We start from the raw sequence: 26,245 nt of genomic DNA on the forward strand, positions 1-26,245 counted from the left end.
CCTCTACAATAAATGCACACCTTCCATGGCATGTACACTAACAATCCCACAATGCCATGGACCACAGTATGGAGTGTGGACTGGTAGCTGGAGAGGTTCTAGTTCACCTCCTGGGCACTGCCGAGGCGCCCTTGAGCAAGGCACTGAACCCCTAACTGTATGCCCATGGCCCTGTGTGTGTTCATGTTTGTATTTCGGGCCCGTGTGTGTAACTGTAAAAAATGGAGAGAAAAGAGAGAATTTCCCAAAAAGTAAAAAAAAGTAATTTTTCTTCTTCTTCTTAATGTGTCACATATTAAAGATATAGAAATGACAGCCTACAACACTACCACCTGTTAGTGATGATACAATATTATGATGATTGATGAGTGAAATCTACTGCTCACTGAGTAAACTACTGAGTGTCGATGGAGCGTTTAATGAGGGAGTGAGTGATTTTGGGCACGGTCCATGATTCAACACTGCAAGATGCCTCCATTTACAAGAATATGCAACAGACAAATGTGTAAATATGAAATTTAAGTCCTGAACAACCAGAACCCCTGGAGCAAGGCATCAGCGGCCTCTAAATGACAACATGGATGTAGCGGTGACATGCCCCACAGGTTTTGTCACCATCTTTGACACTTATTGAAACCAGAAAACCCAAGTTCTGGCAACAGGTTCAAAACCTGGATGAAGCTAAGGTGAAAAACCGTGAGACCATGATGCCCTGGGTTCAGCACAGGATCATTATCTTTGTTGTGTTTTCTCTTTCACAACAGAGAATAATGTCTCAATCCAATGAGACTAAAATAAATTTGGTATGTTTTTCAAGAGTCAAACAATCCTTTAAACTGCTTTTCAAAGGTTCTTAGACTCTCTGAGCTCTGGGGCTGTTTTCAGTGTCTTTAGTCCCGCCCTGTGGTCCACACAATTAAGCCCATCGCTCTCGTCATCATCACCAGAAACTGCCCTACGGCTCAGTTTACATCCCCAACTACTAAAGAAATATAAAACATTTCCAATAGCGCTGTGGCATTGCTTCATTTTGATTGCCCTGCAGCTTTTTAAGTAGGAAAATTTCAAACAATATCCTGAAAAAAATCGTAATCATTTTGAGTTTTAAGCCACAATCAGAGGTACATCACATGATAGAGACACAGTATGACCTAATCAATCTAAGGATATGCAGCAAACTAAACATTCAACCTTCCATACCCATATTTTCTTTGCCATGATATGTATTCAGGTTGTGTTTCATGCAGTAGCTGGAAGCCGTGCAGGTGTGAGTCCATCAGCGCAGCGGAAGCCACCATGAAATAGTTGCACTGAGCTGGATGGAAATGCATGGAATAAATTATCAGCCTGTGAAGCATGTGGAGCATGGAGGCTGAAGCTACGAGGTATGGAACAAATTTCTGCTCTCACTCAGTCATATGGAGAGTAGCATGATTATTTTTGGAAAGAGTAATGGTTCAGGAGTTTGGTGTTACTTTCTGTAAGCAGCTACAACTTCATTCATGCTAAGTGAAAGCGACTTCAGACTTATTCAGGGCGATTGTTAATGTGGACCTCAAGACATCAAGATCTTACAGTTTGTGATTTTCTAATGTAGCAAATGAGTTCACACTAAAGCTTCCTTCATGTCTTCTGCTGCTGTCTAAATTTTTTATGACAGTTGAGAAGATGGGAATCACATCTAGAAGGAAAAGAAATGGGAAAAAAATGATGGCTGATGCTGGACTATTTTAAGCACAGACTTATATGAATCCTCTATGATCTCCAAATTATTGCTAATCACTATTTATGGGACTATTCATGCTGTGTAAATAGTTCCTTTAAGCTTGTCTGTAATTTCTTGTGCTACAAAAGCCCTTCAAATCAAAACTCTGAAGCATAGTGTGACATGATGTGACAACAGCAAATGCCCGTAATACAGTAAGTATACCTGGCAGCCATTAAATCAATCACTCACTGCATCCATCAATCACTTCATTTTATTTCAGTATAATAATCCATGGTAGAAATGACCCAGACACATGAACAAACAAAACACTAAAATATTAAAGAAATCCTTCAGAAAATTCCAGATCTACACCTAAAGCTAATCTCTTTTCCCTTGGGCTGTGTATCAGTTTTAATTAAAATCTGTCTACAATTTCTAAAGTTATCCTGATATATGGCAGACAATCGAACCAGATGTAAAACAAAAGCTCCTCCACTGCACTGTGTCTCCTCCAAAACTTATTGGACAGAGCAAATGAGTTACATATGACCATAATTTGTATGAGACAGGGTAGCTTTTCCACACTGTGGGGTTTTTGAAGCATCAACTCAAACTGGTCCAGGAAATGTAAAAAAAAAAAAAGTGTGGTGGCGACTTATGACTTTAAACAATAAGGCTGGCATTATGAGACCAAAACCAATGTTGTGTTAATCGGTTTCTTAATACTTCCTGACTTCCCTTCCCTGTCTGTGGCTCTCAGCCCCAAGCCCATTGGTTCCTACTTAAGATGTAAATCTTTAAAAAATGGCTCACATTTCAGTTTTAAAAAAGACTCAGTGATTCCCTAAAACAGCTGGTCACTTATTTTTTAGCCAACATTACTCATTTTCAGAGGCAGATTAATCCACATTAGGTGCTCTAGTGAGCAGAAGGGTATATGGGATAGAGTCATAAAATAGAGGCATATCACCAGCCTTATTCTTAAGTGTTCTGGGTATTTCAGTTTGGTAACCATGCTGATTTAATCCGTATGGTTGCACATTGTAACTTGCACATTTTATGTCTTAATTTCATTGTCTATATGTATTTTTCCTAAATTGAATCTTTATTTAAGGGCTGTATTGTATTCCAGAGTTTCCAACTACTTTGAATCTATGTAATGTGCAGTAAAAAAAAAGTAACATCACATGACCTCTTAAAAGTAACAGAAATTTAGCTCACGCATACTTTTGGGCTCAATACTAAACGCAGTAATGTCTCTCTGGAGACGTTACTTGTCCTTCTGTTAATGACAAACCAAAGTGGTTCGTGGCTAGGCTCATTTCATGCCCCACAGCCAAGCAATAAAACCCAAACCTCTCCAATTTGGGAGGATTAATGAAGAAATGTAAAGAAGACTAAATCAAATTTGACTCAGCGTTATAAACATAATGAGTGTTGTTTTATATTCTGTTCTGCAGAGGAGTGCTGGTTTCTAAAGTGTGGGTCCTAATGGCTTGTTGTGACAGCAATGTTAATTACCAATCTGTTCTCCCCGCGCCTCTCTTTTCTTTTTTCTCTTACAGGGGAATCACACTGTCAGCTCTTCAAAGGGTCAATACTAAGAGGAATTTAAATTTCACACATCATGAGAGATATTTGTTCAAATTTGCTTTTGGTGAAAAAATCCATCAATATCTGCAGGGAGTTACAGATTATTTTTAATGGACCTATCAGAGCTTGGACTTGCATGCATGCTTTCCCTAAACAACAGTTTAAATCCAGTGAGACAGAGGGACGCACCCTGTGGACGGCCTCCGGCACACATGCTGGCATCTTTTCATTTTCTCTGGTTACTGTTTGGAAATTAATGGCTTATGCAATCTGTATATGTTTTGAGTTTTGAGTTTTGCAATGTTGCGACTGAGTAAGTTACCTGTCTGCTTCATCTCAGTTTTTTTAGTTGGTTAAAGCTGGATCATATTCAATTTTGGCAAATCCAAAAGTCGAGCTTCATTAGGATCTTTCTGTTTCTAAGACCTCCGATTGTGACAGTCCACTTTGTACTTACAGTATTTGTACTTCTTATACTACTATACTATTGCCATTGCTTTGCATAACCACAAGGGGATCAGCAGAAATGTTAATTTTTTTTTTTTTTTTAAATCAGTTCAATTAGCGGCCTTTCTGAGATTTGCCCAAATGCCAGATAGCCAGTCCATCGCTGCACTGAAGGTTTACAGTGTGACCACAGATCTGCCTTCAGAACGGAAAGAAACACTAAGAGCTCAACATTTACTTTGCCCAAACATTTAAGGAGCAGAGCTGGTCACAGTGGATGGAATGAATTCAATTCTTACATTGATGTAATCATATTTCTACAGACAAGCATTTTTTCTTTTATGTTTCCAACCTCCAGCTGCCTTTAGACACTTTATTATGTATCTTATTCTTTATCCATTATCCAGACATCTTCTCTATGTCTTGCCATTTTTGTCTTAATTTATGCACTGTAAAAGGAGCTCATTGGCTTTCATTCTCGATGTCCATTAAGGTAAATGGATGCTGTCTAGCTTTGTAAATAGGGCAAATTTGTCAGTGTGAGTGGTCACAGTGGTCCTCTACTTTTGGACTTTAACTGGGCTGTACTGCTCTTTAAACTCCATATTCATGAGGCCAGGTGCACGAGGACATTCTGCCCAGTGGCAACCTGGTTTGTATCCTGTGTGCACAGCTGGAGTGAGGATCAGTTGTTTCTACACACAGATGCATTAGCACCACCAAACAAACGTTTAGTGGGTGATTAAAACTTCATAGTAGATTAAGAGCCTGAGACTCACTCAGAATTTACATGAGTGAATACCAGAACAGTAGACTGAAGGCTTGAACTTGAGTCACACTTAAATCACAAAAATTGAGATGAGGACTTGAGATTTGACTTGGATTTAGGACTTTAAAGGAAAAACAGGTTTTGACAGAAAAAGACAGACAAGCCTTCTATAGCCACACAACTTGAATATTTATATATACAAATTTATTGAAAATGTATATTTTTAATTGTTAAATGAATATGTGTGCAACATACAAATGAACTTACATCAAATGCGCCCCAGTGAAAAGACAACACTGTGATAAATAATGTTTTCCTGGTGCATATTAACTTACCTAAATAGAGCAGGCAACGATCTGTCCATGCTGACACGTTAATTAGCGCCTCGATAATTGGATGGAATTACATTACATCTGTGAATTCACAGTTTTACATTTAGCACAATTCAGAAAATCTCATGGAAACAGAAAGAGAAGAGAAGCCATTATAGTACCGGTAATTTCACCCCCCTCAGTGTTTGAACCTTTGTTGAGCACAGTCCTTTGTTTGTTTGTAGCGACGGTTTATTTGAAGAATTTACAGCATTTGCTCTTTTCTCATGTTGGACCTCAATAACCAATATTATATTATAGCCAATATTTAGCCATAAAGCTGGGTCAAACATGACTCTGTGATATCTGACACAAACTCCAAAACCTCTTCTCTCAACCTTCATGTTTCTTTGTCTTTCTTGATACAATTGTCAAGTGATTTAATAAAAAGATCTGAGAGTATATTAAATATCCAATGGGCTTTATGAGAGCCAATTTAAAGTATACATAAAATGATCCATATATGAGCACCAGAGAAGCACAAAAACAAGAGAACAAAAACACAACATTGATTTAATAAAAACAATTAATTTTATCATTCAGATCTCGTCTTTGTGATTCTGTAATTCATGCCTTCAAATGAGAATGTTTCAAATGTTTCAATCAACTTCTAACAGCAGCAGCAACAACTGATCACTCTGTTTTCAATTTACATGCTTCTTTATGACATCCATCATCCTTCCATCTTCATCTTCTTTGTGGCTGGTTCCATCATGTCACAGGCTACGCTTTCTCAATCTCTCCTTCAGCGTCCTCTCCATTCCCTCTAATACTTTCCTGATTATGGTTTGACTTTATCTGGTTGTTCATTGATTTGATTGACACTGTTAATTATAACGTTTTGTTTTCTGAAAATTAAAAATGTCATGCTCTGTGCAGGCCACTCAAGTTCTTTGTCACCAAACGGGGACAACCATTTCTTTACGGAGCTGGATTTGTGCATGGGGACACTGTCATGTTGAAACAGGAAAGGGACAAAACACAAAATGTTGACGCAAAGTTGAAAACTACACTTTTAGAGTCTAAAATATCATTGTATGCTGTAGCATTAAGAATTCTCTTTATTGGAACTAAGGGACTTAGCTCAAATCAAGAAAATCCCAGACTAATAATACACACAAGTACTATATGTGTCCACATACTTTTGGCCATATAGCTTGTCGGTGATTGACTGGACAGTTTGCAATGGGGATGGGTCTGTTTCATCTTCTTTGAAGTTTTAAACTGAATGATTTAAATTAAATGTGAGCAAAATGTCACAGCATATAGTTAAAGTGTCGAGAAAGTACAGATTTACTGCCCAACAACATGAAATGAGCTCAGTGTATCCGACAGAGTTGTTTATCAATCTGCTGTGATTTCTGCACCAGCTGCTGACGCTTCTGGCTTTCGGGAGGCTGACAGAGGTCAGATTACTTGATGCTCTTTTAATGCTGAATGATTCTAACGAGAGGTTTAAGACACATCGACACTGAGAGACTGAAGTCGTGTCAACAATCAGTGTTTCGAGAAATAATCAGTTATCGCTAGTGGTACTACACACATGTCAGTTGAGCCGAAGTGCTGCACACTGAACACCAGCCCCTCTTGCCTGTATATGCAGTTATCAGGGCTGAGGCAGAGGAAGCTGTGATATGTACTGCTCAGCTGACAGGAAAAGATAGCACTGGGGAAGGCTCATTTTCAAGAAGAACAAAATTATTATGGCACAAGTCCAGACAATAACTAAAATAGAAAAAATTCAGTGCCATAGCCAGGCATTTAAAAATACTGAGGTCAGGAGTCCAATTTCCATTTCCCTTTCGACATGCAGGGACAAAGAGCCTTTATACAGTTTACACTTCATGCATGTGTCTGGAATATTTTAAAATGATGCAACCTAGCTATGTTTAATACTGCCCACGTATCTTTTTATACTGTAATAATTAGAGCTGATGCAATAATTGATTATTCAATCAACAGAATAACAACTGGCAACTATTTTGAAAGTCGATTAATTGTTTAGGTCATTTTACAAGCAGTGCCAAACATTCCCTGGTTCCAGCTTCTGAGTTGTTGGGATTTGTTAGTCTTGTGTGATAAACTGAATACTTTCAGACTGCTGGGTTCAGTTGTGATGGTCTATTTTTGAGACAATGAATGATTAGTAGCTTCAAAAATTTCATTCTTTCTTCAAACCATTCTTTCTCAGTTCATCAAGCCTGTAGGATGTTGCTCGATGGCACCTTGGACTCTTACAAAATGTTTCTACCATAAAGAAACCTTTCCATTGTTTCAAAAAAACAAACGTTTATCTGTTCCCTAGTGCTGAAGGTTTTTGAGAAACTGGTTCTACAGCAGATAAAGAACAACATCCCAGCCAGCCTGGACCCTCACCAGTTTGCGCTCAGAACCAACAGCTGCCCTCCACTCAGTCTTCACCTTGAGAAGAACAACACATGTAGCAGAATGCTGTTTGTTGATTTCAGCTCAGCATTCAACACAATTTCCCCCATGAAACTGATTGGAAACTCTGAGCTTGAGAACCACACTCTGTAATTGGATATTGCACTTCCTCACAAACAGACCCCAGACAGTTTGGATTGGCGGTCACACCTCCTCCAGTCGATTGCAGCCCCAAACATGGATGACAACGCTTGTGAAGTTTGTGGATGACACCATCATCATCGGCCGGATTTCAAACAACGATGAGGCTTCATATCGGGAGGAAATCAACAATCTTGCAGAGTGGTGCACAGAGAACGACCTACTGCTCAACGTCAGCAAAACCAAGGAGCTGATCGATGATTTTAGGAAAAAGGAGGGGGAGACACACACAGTGGGGCTGAGGTGGAGCAGGTGAACAGTTTTAGGTTTCTGGGAATCAGCATCACAGAGAACCTGACTAGGTCCTCTCACATCTCCACGCTGGTCAAGAAAGCTCAGAAATGGCTGGATTTCTTGAGGAAACTTAAGAAAGCAAAATTCCCGTGCCAAGTTCTTGTTAACTTTTACAGAGGAGCAATAGAAAGCATCCTGACTGGAAACATCACAAGCTGGCATGGGATGTGCACGGCCCAGGACCGGAGGGCTCCACAGCTGGTGGTTAAAACCGCTCAGAAGATGACTGGTACCAACCTACGAGCATCATTAATCATATTTATTTTAGCACCATTTGCACTTTGCACCATTGCACTAATTGTCTTACTGTTAACAAATGTTACTGTGGTTGGTTTTTGTACTTTGTCCTTAAAAAAATATATATATATAGCTACATAGTAGCTTACTGTTTATCTAGTTGAGTCCTTGTTGAGTCCTTCCATATGTGTACACAGACGTGGCCAATAAAGCTAATTCTGATGCTGATCAGTGATATCGGTGAGGTGTCTGCCCAGAGGCCGAAGGATACTAAAGGACAGCACCCACCCAGCCACCGCCTGTTCACCCTGCTGCCTTCTGCAGATATAAAAAGAAGTATCTGCTGTCGTACCACCAGACTACAGAGCAGCGTCTCCCTCAGGCTGTGAGACTGCTTAATTCATCCTCAGCACTCCACCATGTAAAATAACTTTTATTTCTATGACTTATTATATATTCACTAATCTACTGTGTATAATTTTTTTTGTTTTGTGTTGTAAAATGATCAACAAATCTATTTTTTCACCCCAAAACCTCTTCTTTTTTCCTCACATTCTCCTTCCTACAGTAGGAGAAATGATCTTAATGATTGTGTAAATAAACTACAGTAATATCAGCAGAATACACGTGTTAAGAGACTGAATTTTACATCCGTAATAAATATCACAAGTCCTCTGCCCTTCCTGCACCCCCTCCCGGTTAAGACACATGGTTCAGTCCACACCTGCATCATAACGAGGTTGAGGTCGTTAGATGCCGAAATGTAGAGTTCTGAAGTGGAGGCAAGAAAGAAAGAAAGAAGGAAAGAAGGAGCACACACTGACTGAACACGGAACGGTACGCTTGCTAACTGTTTAAGATGGTTGGAATCCAGTTTATCTGTGTTTGTGCTGAGTGAACTACCTGTTCGGCAGACGTGGAGAGGGGAGGGGCTGGCAAATGACAGCAGTATGAACATATCTACAAAGTAATGTGACATGAAGTGAATTATCAACTTGAGATCAAGCTAGTGTGTTGAGACGTGTGTCCTCCGTGTACAGAGAGACTCCTGAGAGCCAGAGCTGGCAGAAATCCACCTGAGACTGAAGACACGTGAGTCCAGGTGATCAGGAAGAGGAAGCGTCGCTGTCCTGAATGTTTTTCTGTGAGTGGAAAAAAAAAAAGTGTCACCAGCAGGATTCACTAGCCACACTTTAAATGTCGGGGGGAGAGGATCAGTAGCATGAGGGATAAAATAAGATTTCTCATTCAGAAGTGTTTTCAAACAGTATTTTTCGGCACAAAAGGAAACGCTTAACACTGAACCAGCTGATTTGGCAAATGGTGAAGTATAGTGGAACCCTCTGGGACTGTCCCACAGTGGATCATAACTCTTGTAAACTATCCAAAGTGGGCTACATAAATAAATGTGCCAGTGTTATGCTGAATGAAGGAGTTTATCACTTATTATTTTTGGCAAACATTTGAATCTCTACATTGGGCCTCTAGAGGTGCAGATGTGGTGTTTTTTCCACATACAATAACTGTCTATGTACTCTGAACAAATACCTGACATCTGAGAAACCATCAGCAAGAAAGGCTTAAGCAAAAGTGTGCTTTCAATGAATTCAGCATACAGTTCCCTCCTCTTCTGTGGCATTTGTTTATGTGTGTGTGTGTGTGTGTGTGTGTGTGTGTGTGTGTGTGTACTACATTTGGTGAAGTGTTTGCAGCAGGTTGCTCTGCAATTCTGTAGCTATGACTTTTTGTTCTGTGATGTGTTCAGTGCTGTGGGAAATCCAATCCATCCATAATGAGCAGTTGCTTAAATGACAATTTTGTTGTTTTTTTCCCCTTAAACAACAGATCATATAGAAAGACCAAAAAAAACAACTTTCTACTAATTGTCACCCAAAAATTATTGAAAGCACACACAAGATACCCTCATTATGGTGATATGTACTTGTATCATTATAATGATGTATTCATTGTGAGTAATATGTAAATTGTTTTACTAGAAGGTACCAAGTTCATATTAACATTTGTAATAATGTACATGTTTGATCGTTGTTTTCCGCCTGCGCTTTACACATATGGCAACATATTAGCTCATAGTCAGGCCCTCAGAAAGTTTAATGGCAGAAATTTGACTTAAACAGCTGACAAATAAATACAGTTGGGAACATCAGGCAAGTAGTAAATATATCTGTATAATTAACTAGTCTTTTTCACGTGATATATTTACTACCTGAACACAAACACCGATGCCCTTTGGTTTGTTTCCTTCTGGCAAAAGGAAACAGTTTCTCAGATGCATTTCGAAGGAGCCTCTGAAATGAGAGACAGGCCTTGTGAGCTCGACTTGATGCATTCAGTGTAGAAATGCAGGATTTGAAGGATGCGGTCCCCGAAGGGGGATGCAGCTACAGACACACTGCAGCCTTACTTCCTACCTGTGATTCTGAAGAGGTTTTAGTTAAAGGTCCAGTGTGTAACATTTAGGAGAGGCTATTGGCAGAAATGGAACATAATATTTTTTTAGTTTTTGTTAGTGTATAATCACCTGGAAAAATAAGAATCGTTATGTTTTCATTACCTTTTTTAGAATAAGCCGTTTTTATCTACAGTACACAGGCAGCGGGTCCCCTTCCATGGAGGTCATGTTTCTACAGTAGCCCAGAATGGACAAACCAGACACCGGCTCTAGATAAGGCCGTTAAAGGCGGTTTTTGCGCGCCACTGTAGTTTCTCCTACACGCTTGGAAGGGGAGGGTGAGGCGAGCGGTATTCAAATGGATGCAAACTGCAATTTCACTGCTAGATGCCACTAAATCCTACACACTGGACCTTTTTAAAAGCGGTGTATCAGGAGACTTCAATATGTGCTGAAATACGGGAGTAATTGCAATTAATCTTAATTAATGTTGCAGTTAATGGCACTTGATTGACAGCCTTAGTGTGGGCACATTTGTCACATCCGTTGCTCCTTCTGTCACTATTTCGGTTCATCTGCCTGCATTTTAAGTCCTTCGGCACCCGATGGGTGAAGTGTCTGGCTGAGGCACAGTTGTTGTTTTTTAATGTCCAGTTCTCTCTCACACATATTCACACTCTTGACACGCTGAGCCTGACTGACATTTTTAAGCACAGTTAACTTTTGTGGAGGAGAGCGTGATTGTCTCTGGGGTCTCAGAAAAATTACTTTAGATCACAGGGTTGTGAAATATGTGAGCTTCTCGATTGGAGCAGTCTGCTTTCACTGATGACCAGCTCCGAATGACTTCAGCTGTTAGATAAAAGTTACTTTTTGCCTAGTAGAGACTCTGTGAGAGACTCTGACTGCATACAGTTCGAACAGGGTTAGTAAGTGAGCTGTTAAGTTGTAACTTTTTCAAGTCTAATCATGGGCATATTATTAATAAGGTAGATTTATGGGGGATATCAATTTATTTCTGGATGTTATGAGGAATGTCAACTCTAAAACTGATCCATGTACTGTGCAGTTTCAGAATGGTGTGATATAGAGTAATGCATTGGTATGTAAAAGTGATGTTGCTGTATTTTTGTGTGATATAGTGGTTTTAAAATTATGCAGGTTTAAATTACAATTATTGTTTCTGACTCGCAAGCAGAAATGTACCCTTTTACTCATGAGTAGGTCTGCAGTAATTGCCATATGTTCGTTTTTCTTTTCCTGGGCCCGTGGTTGTTCTTAGGACACTACTACTGTTGAAATTATGCTGCAAATTTTATACTCATAAAAACAAAACTAAAAGCCTAGTGCGAGGCTGCAGTGTTAATTAAACTCAACAATACAAGAGTGTTGGATGGAACAGATAATATACTGATGGTTTAGGTCTTCTTAGAGCCTTGCTAGTAGAGCTAAAATGTGAAGTTTGTTTTTGGGATCAGATGATTTTGGACAGAATTTAATAGAAATTTGGAAGTTAGTTTTCTAAATACCTTGTCATGGACCAATGAGTTGGTTTGAGCTGACAAGAGCGAGAGGGGAAAAAAATCAGACCCCGTGATCGGAGCACCCTTACTTGCCAGATATGTTAATTAAAATCTCTCATTGTGCTGATCAACATTACATTTTGCTGTTGCAAATTAGTAGTGTATATAAACGTTGGCCAACAAAGTGCCTTGCTGGATGATGCTGAATTGTTGAGTTGCTGTGAAGTTGAGCCAGGTTAAACCTTTTTCTCCAGAACTCGGTTGTCACACAGTGCTCATGTCTGTCTGATCACGACTGTAGACTGTTGTTGTTGTTGTTGTTGTTGTTGTGCTAAGATCCCACTGTGAGTCTCTGGAACTGAAAGAGCACAGTTGCTCATGGGTAACAGACATCTTTAAGAAAGAACAGATGAACCTGAACTTGTGACCCTGCGTCTGTTGCCATGGCGATTCTTTTTTTCTCTCCTCTGAATGCAGTCTCTGTGTGGATGATACTCTCTCTAAAGCCCATTTTGTTGGACATGCCAAGCAGAAGATAGGAGAGGATTTAAAATAACTAAATGAATAAATCTCTTTTAAAAACATTGATACTTACTGTGAGTCAAGGCTTCCTGCAACAAAAACATCTGTCTCAGCATGCATGGGTATCTATTTTTGGTTTTCTGCTTTTGCTGTCATGTTAATCTAACATTCATAAAGTGAATTTTTTATTTATTTTAATTAAGTTTCTCCACATTGTCTTTCAGGGATGTTTGGCTTTTTTTTTAACTTGTCTTTTGTTGTTGCTTATTTCACACCAATTGTTAATTCTCAGCTCACAAAATTAGCATTTTCATCTGTAAATAATGAGCTGTGGCAAAGGTGCAGAAAAAAGAAACAGACTTGCTGCTCGCACCTGCTGTTATAGTGGTGAAAAGTGACAGTGAGGAAACGGCTGAGAAGGGTTGAATGAAGTTGTCAGATTTTAAGTGGTATTTTATAAGTATCTTGTTCTTAATGACAAGAGTATCAAAACTTCCATGAAACTTCTGCAGCCACTCCTGCAGCATAATTCATGTCTACACCGCCCTCTGTATGATTTGTGTGTTTCAAACAGTTATTGTTTTGCCAAAATAAATCAATAAATCATAGCATTGAGGATGGCAATAGCACGACAAAAAGTGTCTAGTCATATTTTTCAAAATTATGAAAACAAAATGTACCATCTGTTTTTTTAGCATATGCTCTTTGTTTGGGGGGATTTTTGCCAGTTACAGTGAAACTGCTCATAATTACAGTAACTCAACAGCTGAGTAATGCATCTATCAATATCCATAGTGGTGGATATTTCCTGCACAGCTGCAAGAGTGACTTTATTCAGAGTGACACTGGTAAAGGAGTGGTGGGGAGGGTAGTAGTGGGGGTTGAGGGTGTTAACTCCAGGTCAGGTGTTAATGGTGTCTTCTCCAGATGGAGGAGGAGTGTGTGAGTGAATGAGAATGAGGACAGTTTGCAACTCATAGGCTCTCCAAACAAGAAGTGAACAACCAACCAAGTGGTCAACAGGAAGAAAAGAGAGATTTTCAGCTAAAGACAGTGTTGACCTTTGCTGCTTGCTCACACAGAGGTAAAGTGCTTTACAACTAATTAGTACAACCTAATAAACAACTACAGCTTCATTGTATTAACAAGACTGAAAGTCTATAGGCATGCTAGCGGCTTAGTGAGGCCACACACAGCAGTGCTTTGTGCTACAGTAAGTGTCAAAACCAAACCAAAAGTTTCATAAGACGGTGTAGTCCCTCATTCGTCCAGGAGTGTTCTATCGTAGAAAAGTTTCATGGTAATCCATCCAATAGTGGTAGAGAAATTTCAGTCTGGACCAAAGTGGTGGACCGACCAACAGGCCGACACTGCCTTCCTTATTCACCATGCCGCTTGCATGGTAAATAAGGACACAATGTAAAAATAAGTAACCTACTAGACAATGAATACAGTTTCAATAATAAATTGCCCCAAATTTAATATAGAAAATAAAAGCTCTGTAGATTAAATGAATCAAAGACACAGGAAAACAGCAGTTTTTTCATTTAGATTTTAAAGTTGTTAACGTGAGGATTTAAGATTGTGACAAACGTTGGTTCCATCTGTGAGCAGTAACTAAATACAGCTTCACCACGTTTGGTTCCGACTGGAGGCACAACAAACTGACTGCTGCCAGACATTTTCAGCAGCCTATTTAAAACCTTTTTTAAAAGTTTTGACAAACTTTAAACAAATGCAAATGAATGTAATACAAAATAGCAGGCGATTGGAGATGGCAGTGAAATAAACAAATACTTGCCAGTCCAGGCAGCGACAATGGTTTCCATTGTCTGATTTACATTTCAGGGTTGACAGACATATTTTCAGTAGAGCACTTCCCTACTTGTGACTGTCAGACAGATGTTTTGAAAAGCTACGATGCTGGTCGGAACTCACATGAGAAAACGTTGATTTGTGAAAGATATGATTGGCGGTGTCGCTACATCCGTAAACATCCTGCCTGATCGGTACTGCACATGTGCAGCTCTCAGCAGAGATGAGAAGGAAGCGAGATGGCTCCCTCGCTAGCTGCTTCCATACACTATATATGTAGTTTACTTATTTTGTCATATATCAGATTTATGTATGCTGGGCCACTCGGAGGCTGCTTCTGGGCCGGATGTGGCCCGCGGGCCGCCAATTGAATAGGCCTGCTCTAAACCATCAACTGATTCATAAACTGGCAGCAACACTTTACAACATATTCCATACCCTAACTGGGAGCCAGGGTAAAGCTTAAAGAATAGGAGAGATGTGCTCAGCTCTCCAAACTTCAGCCAAATGCGTCAGCTGGGAACATTGGAGGGAATGAACGAGGGTGTGTGAAAGTATCAACAACTTTGGCTCATTGGCCGACCAGCTTGCACACACATCACGGCAACAACTGTAGTTGTAAACCCACACTTTCTCATGTGCAAACATGCCAAATTTGATTTTAGTATAGAGTATCCAGCCGGCGGCAGCCTGAACATGACATGTTAAATTTGGTGGCTGGATATCATTTGGCCTAAAGAGGAGTTTGATTTTGGCGGCAGTCCTGATCTGGGATTTCTGCCATTAGAGAAGATCAGTTTTCATCCGTTTCTGTTACATTCTGTTATGTGCTGCTGTGAAGGGTAAATATATAGGCTCACCATGTTAGCTGCTGAACAGCATTGCATTTTTATCTGCTGTTTCAACTGATAACAAACAGGATAAGCAGATAGAAACTATTACAGGGGCTGCAGCTTTACGAGCTAGAACTTCCTGTTGCTGGTGGAGGCAGTGTGGCTTCAAACCCGTTGCATTGTGTTTTCTTAGTTGTTCTAGTGGTCTACCTAACAGTGTTGGACGTTTCTCAGAAAAAGTAATCATTTACTACTGTACTTAAGTTGCAATGGGAATACATATTACTCAGTGAGAAAAGAAATCCATTAACAGTCACTTTCCTTTTACACAGCAGTCCTCAACACTCACTGGCATTTTGCTTGATTTTGTCTGACTGATGGTGACTGCCTCTTCTATACACATGAGCAACATTTCTCTCATTACACAATCCGACACAGTCTTCTGGATAGTCTCATAGACAGGTGTTCCCATAAGAAGACGAGTCTCTTTTGCCACGAGTCTGACTGGGTATGTTTTCAGTTCAAGTGCTTTGACAGATTGCTTGTGGAGTTTGCTGCTGCGCATAACGGATTCTAACCTGGATGCAGTTACATTCCTCCCTCCAGCAGGCACAGACATTCTGACAGCTTAATGACAAATGATCCAAAATGTTCCTTTTGTAGATTTTGACACAATTTTGATTCAATGCTTTGTAGCATGCAGATAGACAAATTAAAGGAAACATATAGCGTCTTGGTAAGGTGTTGTTCCACCATAAGCCACCAGAACAGCTGAAGTTATTTTCGTCATAGATTCTCCAACTCTGTGGAACTCTACTCTTCCAAAAGATATTCCCTCATTTGCTGTTTTGATGATGGTGGTGGTAGTTTTCTTTTTGCATTTATTGAATATTGTAAAGTATAGCGCTGATAGGGGACGTTGCAGGAAGGTTGGCGGTTCGATCTCCGGCTTCCCCCGGCCCACATGTCGAAGTGTCCTTGGACGAGAGACCAAACCTCAAATTACTGAGTGTGAATGGCATGTAGTGTAAAGCGCTTTGAGTGGTCTGAAGACTAGAAAGGCGCTATATAAGTACCATTTACTTACAGTAGGCTACCAGAACCACTATTTTACCTTTTTTTGTTTTTTTATTAGTGCAACATTAACATAAAAGACTCAATAAAGAAGACAAATGAGTAACAAAACAGCATAATAGATAGTATTGCCTGAAATAGCAGCAGCACTAAAAACTAACGACACTAACATATATGACACACATAACCCCAACTTAAAATAAAAATATAAAGAAAGTAATCAGGGATCAACAATTGCATACAGCAATCATTGTACATTACAAATGATATGAAAACAGACACAAAGTAAAATAATAAAAAAATAAATAAATTGGATAAAAAAAATCATACAACGGAATCTTTATAAATGTGACACTGGAGACAAGATAAAAATGTATACTGCGCACCAATGTGAGGATTTTTAGTAGTTATAGTTCAGCAGGAAAGCATGAACTTGCAGTAAATGCTAATTGTTCGTAAAGAAAGATAGAAAGCACCATGTAGTGTTATGAAAACGGGGCTTTCAGTTATTTTGAAGCAGATTTAGAGAGAAGATGACTCAGAAGTTTCCTGAAGATTTAGCGACGAGGAGAGTTTGACTAGATCAATATGAGAATTAAGCAGGTGGGCTTTCCTGAAATGTGTTGAACATTACATCAGACTGGTGTGATAAACTGGTTTGTAAAGTCACATGACTATCTTTTTGAGTAGGTGTGACATGTAATTGACATGTAAAAAGTCTGACTCTGGTAGATGAGTATATCATTTTAATGGCATCTCTTGTAAATGAATTCTTCACTTATTATCATGAGAAGCACTGAATGAACTTGTTTGCCATATTGTGAGAGCATTTCTTATTCTAACTGAGAAAAACATTCAGTGTCCATGTTCCACTTCACCATAAGGCATCAGTGTACAGCAGACTGCTCCACAGCTGAGCTCCCTTGGAGAACAAAAACAGGACAAACTGAGCGGAGACTCCAGCCGATCGCTCTAGGGTGCGATGATGCAGCATCTGGGGCCAATGTTGGAGGGTCAGTCTGGGTCAAAACGTGGTGTTGCAGACGCTTGGGGTCCACCATGACGGTCCTCGACTTGTTGGGTCGAGGCCTGATGAGGAGGATGGAAAAAGAGAGGGGTCAAAGATGATGTATGGGTTAACCAGGCTGCTGGCCTCAGTCTGGTCCAGGTCTAATTTGGGTTAAACTGTTTGCATGAACCTCTTGATACCCTGCCATCGAGCCTTTCTGCTGCCACAAAAAAAGCAGTTAACAGAATGTTCTCATCAACAGATCAACAGTCTGCCAGCAAACCAGTGTGAGGAGAAGCAGCCACAAGCTCTCTGCTCGGAGAGGAGCTCAGTAAAAGTTTACTTCCAATCCAAAAATTGGGAAAAAATAGGACCCCAAAGTAACCCCAACAGTAGTTGAGCTATGGCACATGCATAATGCTTTAGGTTATTGATGCGCTCAGTAGAAAAATATGAATACTCTGAATTGGTCTTTAGCATATTTCCCCTGGTGGTGGTGTTGGTGCTGTTTGAGGGGGGTTCCTAGTGGCTAATTGCAAATCAGGTCTCTTTTCAGAGGGTTGTCTTAAATATTGGTTATCTTGCTCTAAATTTATTTTCTTGTAATATTGGCTTCATGGGAAACACATGTCTAATTTTGTTGTCATGTGTAGGACAAGTAATCACATTCACATTTGGTCAAACCTTAATATTCAACTAAGCAATAGAAGATATTTTTACTGAAAATATTGTGTTTTATATGTTTTTACTAAACTATATGAATTGGAACAGCTGAGCTCCTCTTGCTCTGCAGTCACTCTCATTGCTATTTTGGCTCGTTTTTGTGGAAGTGAGAGAGCTTTGCTTGCATCTAAGGGTAACATGCATTGCTCTACGCAGTCTATGTACATTTAGTGTTTTACGCAGTTTTTCCCTTGTGTAAGGATAAGTCAGCTCAGGAATAGCAGTTTGGTCGCAGTTGGATCATCTCATTGGTTCATACATCAGCGGATTGTCTTTCTGTGGGCTAGTAACATCCAAGCATATTTGTACAAACAAAGGGAATCATCCATCCGTCCACGCGGAGCACTGCTCCTGACCTCCTCCTCCTCGCTACATCACACACGTTGGCACATTCCTTACCGCTGACCCAGAAACACAGAGGTTTTTTCAGGTGTGTGTGTGTGTGTGTGTGTGTGTTAGTTAGGGATGGGCGATATGGCCTAAAATAATATCACGATATTTCAGGGTATTTCTGTGATAATGACATTCTTGATGATATGACAAAATACTCACAATAGCTGAGCTCTCCTTCCAGGATTTTTTGTCTCTCCTCGTACTCGATCGGGTGCTTCTGCTTGAGGTGGTGAAATAAGTTTGTTGTATTGCCCCCTTTTTGTTGTTAGTCATCTTGCACTTCTTACAAGTTGCCATAGTTTGTTGTACAGCTTATCTTTTGTGACCAAACCACTTCCACACTACTGAAGGCGCTCCCCTTTTTGGAACTAACCCCTCCACCGTGGAGCTGGTAGCAATGTTACTTTTGCTTTCAGCCATGCTTACTGTGCCGAATGGTATGACGTCATTATGTCAAAAAGTAATATCGCGGTATGAATTATTTTTTGATCATATTAAAAATTATCATCGCATATCGTGAAAAATATGATATGGCACACCCATACATGTTACCTGTTCAGTCAATGGCTTTTCACTCTGCTGGTGAGCTGAATACAAACAACAATGAAGGGAGATGCGGCTTTATCTTTGCTGTAGTTTTAGGAAAAAAGTAACAGATTTCAGGTTTAAAGCAACATTAAGTATCTAAAACTGAATTCTATTGTCAGGTCTGTCTAAACTGATAGCACTGAAAAGCTTGGTGTTCACACACAAAGGGAATATGTATTATGTAATGACCTTATTTTCCGTAATGACCTTACTTTCACTGTCACAACTGAAACTCATTTTTCAAGGGCAAGGTAGGAGGGCAGACCAAAATGCATACCATTTTGCAAATAACAAAACTCAAACTAATTGTTATGGAAGCTGCAAGAAACATAGAGGTCGGCTCAGAAACTGACCTTTTAGGAACAACCACCCCACGCTGTTTCTGTTTCTATTCAGTGTTATTGCTATTTCTGTTCTTTAGTGCCAGTGCTGCTTGAGTTATCACCATGCAGAAAATGACAAAGTTGGGAAAGGACTGTAAGAATTATGGCAGGTTTATTTTACTTGTTGTTTTATAATGAAATCATCTTACTGCACTTGCAGATAATGTTGCTCATCAGAAATCCACTTGACTTTTTTTCTCCAGACAAAGTTGTAAGCTTGTTTCGGGACATTTGCATGATAAAAGTGAAACTGTCTTAAGTATTTTCTTTGTTTGAAGGCTTAAGAGGTTGTATTGGCTTGTTTCAAGTGAAATCAATTGAAATGAGCAAGATTAATGTTTCATATTGACATTGACGAATTATAGCATAAAAAATAATAGTTCTGGACACAGGATAATAATTTACTGGGGGGTTTTTTTGTAGTGTTTTGCGCACTTCCAGTATACTTCTCTATAAACACTTTCAAACATGTCTGAGGATAGATTTTGAAATAGTTTTTTTCCAGGGGGTAAAAGCCATTAATTAAAAAGTTTCTACCCGTGTTGGTCTATGGGAGGTGAAAACTTCAATGCTCATTATCTCAAAACTACACTAAACCCAGCTGGAACCTTGTAATTACAATGCTATGGCATGTAATTCTCTCTCTTCCGGTCTCCCTCACTCTGTCTCATCATTCCTTTTTTATTCATTGCTGTCTGGGAGCCAGCACAGCATAAACACCACACAAGTAATTTAGACAAACATGAATGAGTGCATCAGCCCAGAAATGGTTTGAACAGAAAGTGTGCATGCATGTGATTCAGAGATAAGGTGAGACCCAGAAACAGAATGAAACATCCTTTCATCACCATCAGGGACATGTTGTATCTGAAATAGACTTATTATAGGTCTGTCTTTTTTGTTCCCCAGCGAACTGAGCATGGGGCCAGTGATGCTCAACCTGAATGCCTCACAGATCCATAAACACGCTGTGGGGAAATATGAAACCAACATTAGATTTGTATCTCCTATTGTCTTGCTATTTTGCTTGATTAATTACCACAGACCTCTGCAAATATTCATAGTATATTGGAACAGCTGGTGGCTACAAATTTGTATTATTTCATTAAAGCAGAACAGGCATTTGTCACAAATCCTAGAAACAAGACAAATTTCATTCAGATCATATGTATCATATTGCCCCTCTAACATCTTCTTGCGGCTGCCTGGTGGGTCTGAGCCCTGAGGCTGAGAACTTGCTTGGGATCATTCCTCTGTCTCCGAGTCTTAGTGCCTCTGTGAGCAGAAGACATTTATCAAAGTGTCATGATGGTCTCCCGTGGCCAAATTCAAAAGTTTCCCCTTTTCTTTCTTAGGCCATTTTCTTTTTCCTCCGTCACCATCCAGAATTCATTTGTTCATGTAAATTTTAAGGTGGATTCACCCACTCACTCCTCAGGCACTCAAAGAAGGAATACATGCAGGACAAATGAGGTCCTGTCGTCTCTCTAATATGAGTCACAGTGTGTGGTGGTGCTGTATGTAAATGACAATGCCTCTGTGAATTTCATTTATAATATTTCCTGTTGTATAATCATATTGGATAAATACTGATTCTTTTTAAGCACAAGTCTGTTAAATATTTGAGAGATCAGGACAAATTCAAACATCCCTCCGCAACCTAAAACTAGACACAAAAGTCACATTTAGCTTCTACATATTGTCAAACATTACATCAAAGTGTTGTGCTTTTTTACTGTGAAAAATATTGCTTTTGGCAGACTTTAGTCCTATTGTGGAGATGACTGTGGTGGGTTTTGTTTTATGTGGGTGTGGGTTAATTGAAATACGTCCTGTGTCCCTGAATTAATTGTTCTACCATCTCATAGCACATGTAAATTATTTTTCAACAAAAACAGGATTTAGTATTTAAATACCAGAGTCCATCTTATTCCTGGAAAATATTGAAATATTTTTCACCCTGCATTCAGAGACATATACATACATGTATCCAATCCAGTGGGATTTGGGGCGACTAGCTAACCCTGCCTATCTTGAAACTGTGCTTGCCCTCAGTAGATATCAAATAATTTCCCTTTTGAAATTATACCTTGCAGAAGGACAGTGTTCTGTTTTGTTCCTATCAAAGGCATAAGATGTTCTAACTACCATTTTAATTAACAAATGGCATGTGTTTAAAAAAAAAAAAAAAAAGTAAATGAAAAAGATAAGCAGATGTGTGAAGCATTTCCTGAGGGGAAAAAAATGAAATAAAAAATATACAGTTAAACCATTTTTAACAAGAGTACACTTTTGCTTTACTACACATCACTGGACTGGTAGTAAAAGTGAATGATATGCTGGTGGTAGATTTACAGTGCATCAGGGAAGTATTCACAGCGTTTCACTATTTCCACATATTATGTTTCAGCCTTATTCCAAAATGGATTAAATTCATTATTTTTCCTCAAAATTCTGCAAACAATACCCCATAATGACAACGTGAAAGAAGTTTGTTTGAAATCTTTGCAAATTTATTAAAAATGAAAAAATCACATGTACGTAAGTATTCACAACTTGTATTACAACTTGTTGTAAAATTCAGTTGATTGGACATGATTTGGAAAGGCACACACCTGTCTATATAAAGGTCCCACAGTTAACAGTGCATGTCAGAGCACAAACCAAGCCATGAAGTCCAAGGAATTGTCTGTAGACCTCTGAGACAGGATTGTATCGAGGCACAAACCTGGGGAAGGGTACAGAAAAATATCTGCAGCATTGAAGGTCCCAATGTGTACAGTGGCCTCCATCATCTGTAAATGAAAGAAGTTTGGAACCACCAGGACTCTTCCTAGAGCTGGCTGCCCGGCCAAACAGAGTGATTGGGGGGAGAAGGGCCTTAGTCAGGGAGGTGACCAGCGTTTCTCTGTGGAGAGAGGAGAACCTTCCAGAAGAATAACCATTCTGCACCACTCCACCAATCAGGCCTGTATGGTGGAGTGGCCAGACGGAGGCCACTCCTCAGTAAAAGGCACATAACAGCCCGCCTGGAGTTTGCCAAAAGGCACCTGAAGGACTCTCTGACCATGAGAAACAAAATTCTCTGGTCTGATGAAACAAAGATTGAACTCTTTGGCCTGAATGGCAAGCGTCATGTCTGGAGGAAACCAGGCACCGCGCTTCCAGTACCATCCCTACAGGGAAGGTGGTGCCAAAGGTGCTTCAACAAAGTATTGAGCACAGGCTGTGAATACTTGTGATTTTGTGATTTTTGTCGTTTTTTATTTTTAATTTTTTCCAAAATGTGGAAAAAGTGAAGCGCTGTGAATACTTTCCAGATGCACTGTATTTAGTGTCTGCCATCACAGTTACAACAGTACAGCCAGAATAATGTTGAACTGTCAGCTTTTGAAACACTGATGTTACCGTCATAACCCACATAGTCAGCTGAGTGTTGTCACACTCAACTGTGTTCCAGCCCCAGAAGTGTATCACGCAGTTCTACTAAGCTTGGATAAGAGCTTTAGGGCAGGTTGTGTAACAAAAGTTTGTGGTTTAGGTTTCTTCACATTTGATTGGTGGAGCTTGTTGGGGCCAGTGCATGGCGTGGAAGGAACCTTTGGTTTGAGGATTCTGAGGACTCTTTTTGTCCTGAGTTGAGCCTCCCAGGCTGGATGTAAATTCCGTCTCTTTTACTGGAGTTGAAAGACTCTAAAACCCTTACCGTACCACCTAACCCTGTCCTTAACCATCTACATCCTAAAGCATTTGATCAAAAGAGTTTGCTGGGGGGTTAGTAGGCGACTTTGTCAGAAATCAGTTTGTCTTTCACCACCTCAGAGGCTTAGTTCAGGGCCAACAAAAAAGTTGTTTTTAAAAAGTGGGTGTCATACTGAGGTTACAGGAGGAAAGAAACCACAAATTTGTTGCAGGCAATTGTAAACTAACTTAAGGGAATGGATCACATCTGATCCGCTGCCGTCACTAAACCTCAGGCCACTCGCAGCATCTGAACTGAAAAGCCTCCAATTAGCAGCCTCTCATTTGAACTCTGCTAACCAGAGTCTGATATTGTGAGGAATTAGTCCCCACATTCATTTAATACCACTTTTAGTGCCATGTTATAAAACATTATAAGGAACATCATTCAAATCTGGAGCAACAGTATATGTGAATATCTGAATCTCATTGGACCTGTAAAACCTACAGAATTGGGGGTTTATGTGGACTACAGCCAGATGGATCCTCTCAACACTGCAACCCTAAGGGATGTTATGAACTGTGTGGGCTGAATGGAAATGAAGAGTTTGAGGCATTATCCCAATGGGGCTATCCCACTTTCATCCTCCGGTCTCCCACATTCAAATTACAGTACAACCAGGACCAGGTCCTGAAACTTGTAATTGATAATACAGGAGCATAGCCTGACTTTAACTAGCCACAAGGATTGAAAGGACTTGTAGAGAGAATAAAGTTCCATCCTCACGTTGAGACAAACCCCTTGTGAAAAGTCACTGGAATAGGATGTGATTTGACTTGAGTTTTAGTCCCCACGGACGTTTACTCCCTCAGTGCTTCCTTCAGAGGGAGATAAGAGGGGAAGAAGCAGGGCAAAGAAAGAGGGGCAAAAAGAACGAACTGAAGAGATCCGACTTGACTCAAGTTTATTGAATTCACGCTTGGAGTCGTCCACCAAGCGAGAGCGGAGCTGACGTTTGACCGCTAGGCCTCATATCTCAGACGAGAGAGGAGAAGAAAGTTGTCGAGCAGAGCCAGCCTTAACTATTGATTTCTGGGGAGAATATATGAGCGCTGCAGCCAAGAGTCGCTTCCAACAGAAAGGAAGAAATATGGAGCCATTTTAGTAGCTCGTTGGCCAGAATATGGATGACGGATTTTGACCTTGTGAACATTAGCTTCCTGCTGGCACTTGGGTTAAAAACTGTTTCAATGATGTAACAGTGCTGAAAAGACGTATCATGGGAGATATGTTTGAAAAAGGTTATTGTTGAGGGTGAAATGGTCTTTAAAGGTGGATTCAGTGGTATATGATCACTGTGCAACCTTTTGAAACTGCAACAACATAGAATCTCCTCCTGTACATGTGCCGGGCAGATATCTGAGCAGATGCCAAATAATGGTTTAGTCATTGGTATGATCCATCCCAACATCACAATGAAACTAACCAACAGTAATGTTAGCAACATGAAAAATTTGCTCCACCCTGACCAGCCACAATATTAAAATGTTAAATATAATATGTGATTTGTTTTTGGGGGGATATGCTGTAAAATATGACACCTTGTTGTATTGAGCATATAAAATATGATATACCAGTTAACTGCCAGTTATGTTTCATTTTGCATTTCAGTGGACTAAAGACATTAGTGAACAGTTTGGCACACAGTGCACTGGAGTAAGAGCCTGAAAACGGTCCCATTTTTTACCTATAGAATCGATTTTTTTTTTTTTTTTTTTTTTTTTTTTTTTTTTTTTATTGAATGAGGTTCCATACAGCTATTGCTTTTGATACTTATTAGTATTTGCTGATGATACATTTTTTGCAGACTTGTAAGTATTTCCGCTTTTGTAAAGTATCGTAATACTTCTTTCATAAATAGCTGAATCTCCAGTCCCATTTCATGTCACTCTCTTTTAGTCCTATTTTATGTACAGTCTTATTAAAGCGCATTCTCTGATCTATAAGAACAATCCAGCTGCCTTAAAAATAAAAGCATGCTACAACCCAGAAATAGCTCAGTTTTTAAGACAGAAAATGGTCTGTACTTCACAGCTTTAGCAGTTTGGCTTGCAGTGGCTGTTCAAGAAAGGCAAATGATTCATTTGTGGTAACATGATTAATTAGAAGTTACATCGAGAAAACAAAGAGGGAATGCAAATTGAAAGCCCCCATCGCCTCATTAACAAAGACCGTCTTTCCGCTCTGTGTGTGTGTCTCTTTTATGGATCATCACATGCATAATTACATGCTCTTGTCTAAACATGCATTATAACATTCGTGACAATGCATATGTAGGTGTGTATGCATTTGGTTTGTATGGATGCATCTAATTAATGATGCACTGTGTGTTTGTCTGTGTGTGTGTGTATGTGTGTGTGACATTGCATGCCACTGATAAGCACGTCTGGAGAGACTGCAGCCACTAATGTATTCATCCTGTTCACATGTGCTAATTAATGAGTTGTTGGTTAGTTTAGAGATCTGAGGCTCAGATACAGTAAGACAGACTGATTGCTGAGCTTTGGAAACCAACTCATCCTTAAAGCTCGGGTTAGAGAGCAACAAATTACATCTCGCAGGATCAGAGACTATGGACTACAAAGAGAAAAAGCAGTAATTGCTCAGACAGAGATAATTGCCCTGAAATGTTTTTTTTTTCTTTCCATCCTAGTCAAATGACTCACAAGGAAGTCTCTGTTCCCTCAGCAAGATTTTATTCTTTATCCACATTAGCTCTAATCCTCATTCTGATTCTCAAGGGAAATGTGCCCTTGTGTGTCTTTGTATAATTTAGAAAATGTGTTGACTTCTGAAGAACCTGTGGAATACCTGGGAGGTGTTCCCTCTATCGCCCTCTACTGGTGGGTTGCAGAGCAATTTGACACTTATATTCAAAAGTTTGTGTATAGTGTATTATTCATAGTGTCAAGGGCTTTCTGTGTATAAATCAATGCGACAAAGTTCCATCCTCTTTGGTGTGTAGTGTACGGAGAATTTCTACAAGATGTTCTAGTCACACAAGCTGCGCCTGACAACATCTCCATGCTCGATAACCATATTAGGCAATTTGGGCTTTGTTTTCCTGCATTACATGACAATATACTGTAAGGTATAATAGGTGTGAACCCATTATAAAGGCAGGTTTCACCCTTTTTATGCAAACTTTTCAAAATCAAACATGCAATTGCATCGAAATCCCAATTTCGGGACTTTAAACAGTCACTTGCTTTGTCTAAGTCA

At 39.7% G+C, this 26,245-nt stretch overlaps 1 long non-coding RNA gene across 2 annotated transcripts in view; it reads left to right on the plus strand.

The window, feature by feature from the left end:
* Window positions 1-8,699: 8,699 nt before the first annotated feature.
* Window positions 8,700-26,245, plus strand: part of LOC122884338 — a 45,434-nt gene continuing 27,888 nt past the window's right edge. For both annotated transcript variants that reach the window (XR_006379866.1, XR_006379867.1), the window contains exons 1-2: window positions 8,700-8,842; window positions 9,046-9,149. This is a non-coding gene — a long non-coding RNA (uncharacterized LOC122884338). The remainder of the gene's footprint in view (window positions 8,843-9,045; window positions 9,150-26,245) is intronic.

The sequence above is a fragment of the Siniperca chuatsi genome, linkage group LG11 (assembly GCF_020085105.1).
Source record: "Siniperca chuatsi isolate FFG_IHB_CAS linkage group LG11, ASM2008510v1, whole genome shotgun sequence".
Taxonomy (NCBI): Eukaryota; Metazoa; Chordata; class Actinopteri; order Centrarchiformes; family Sinipercidae; genus Siniperca; species Siniperca chuatsi.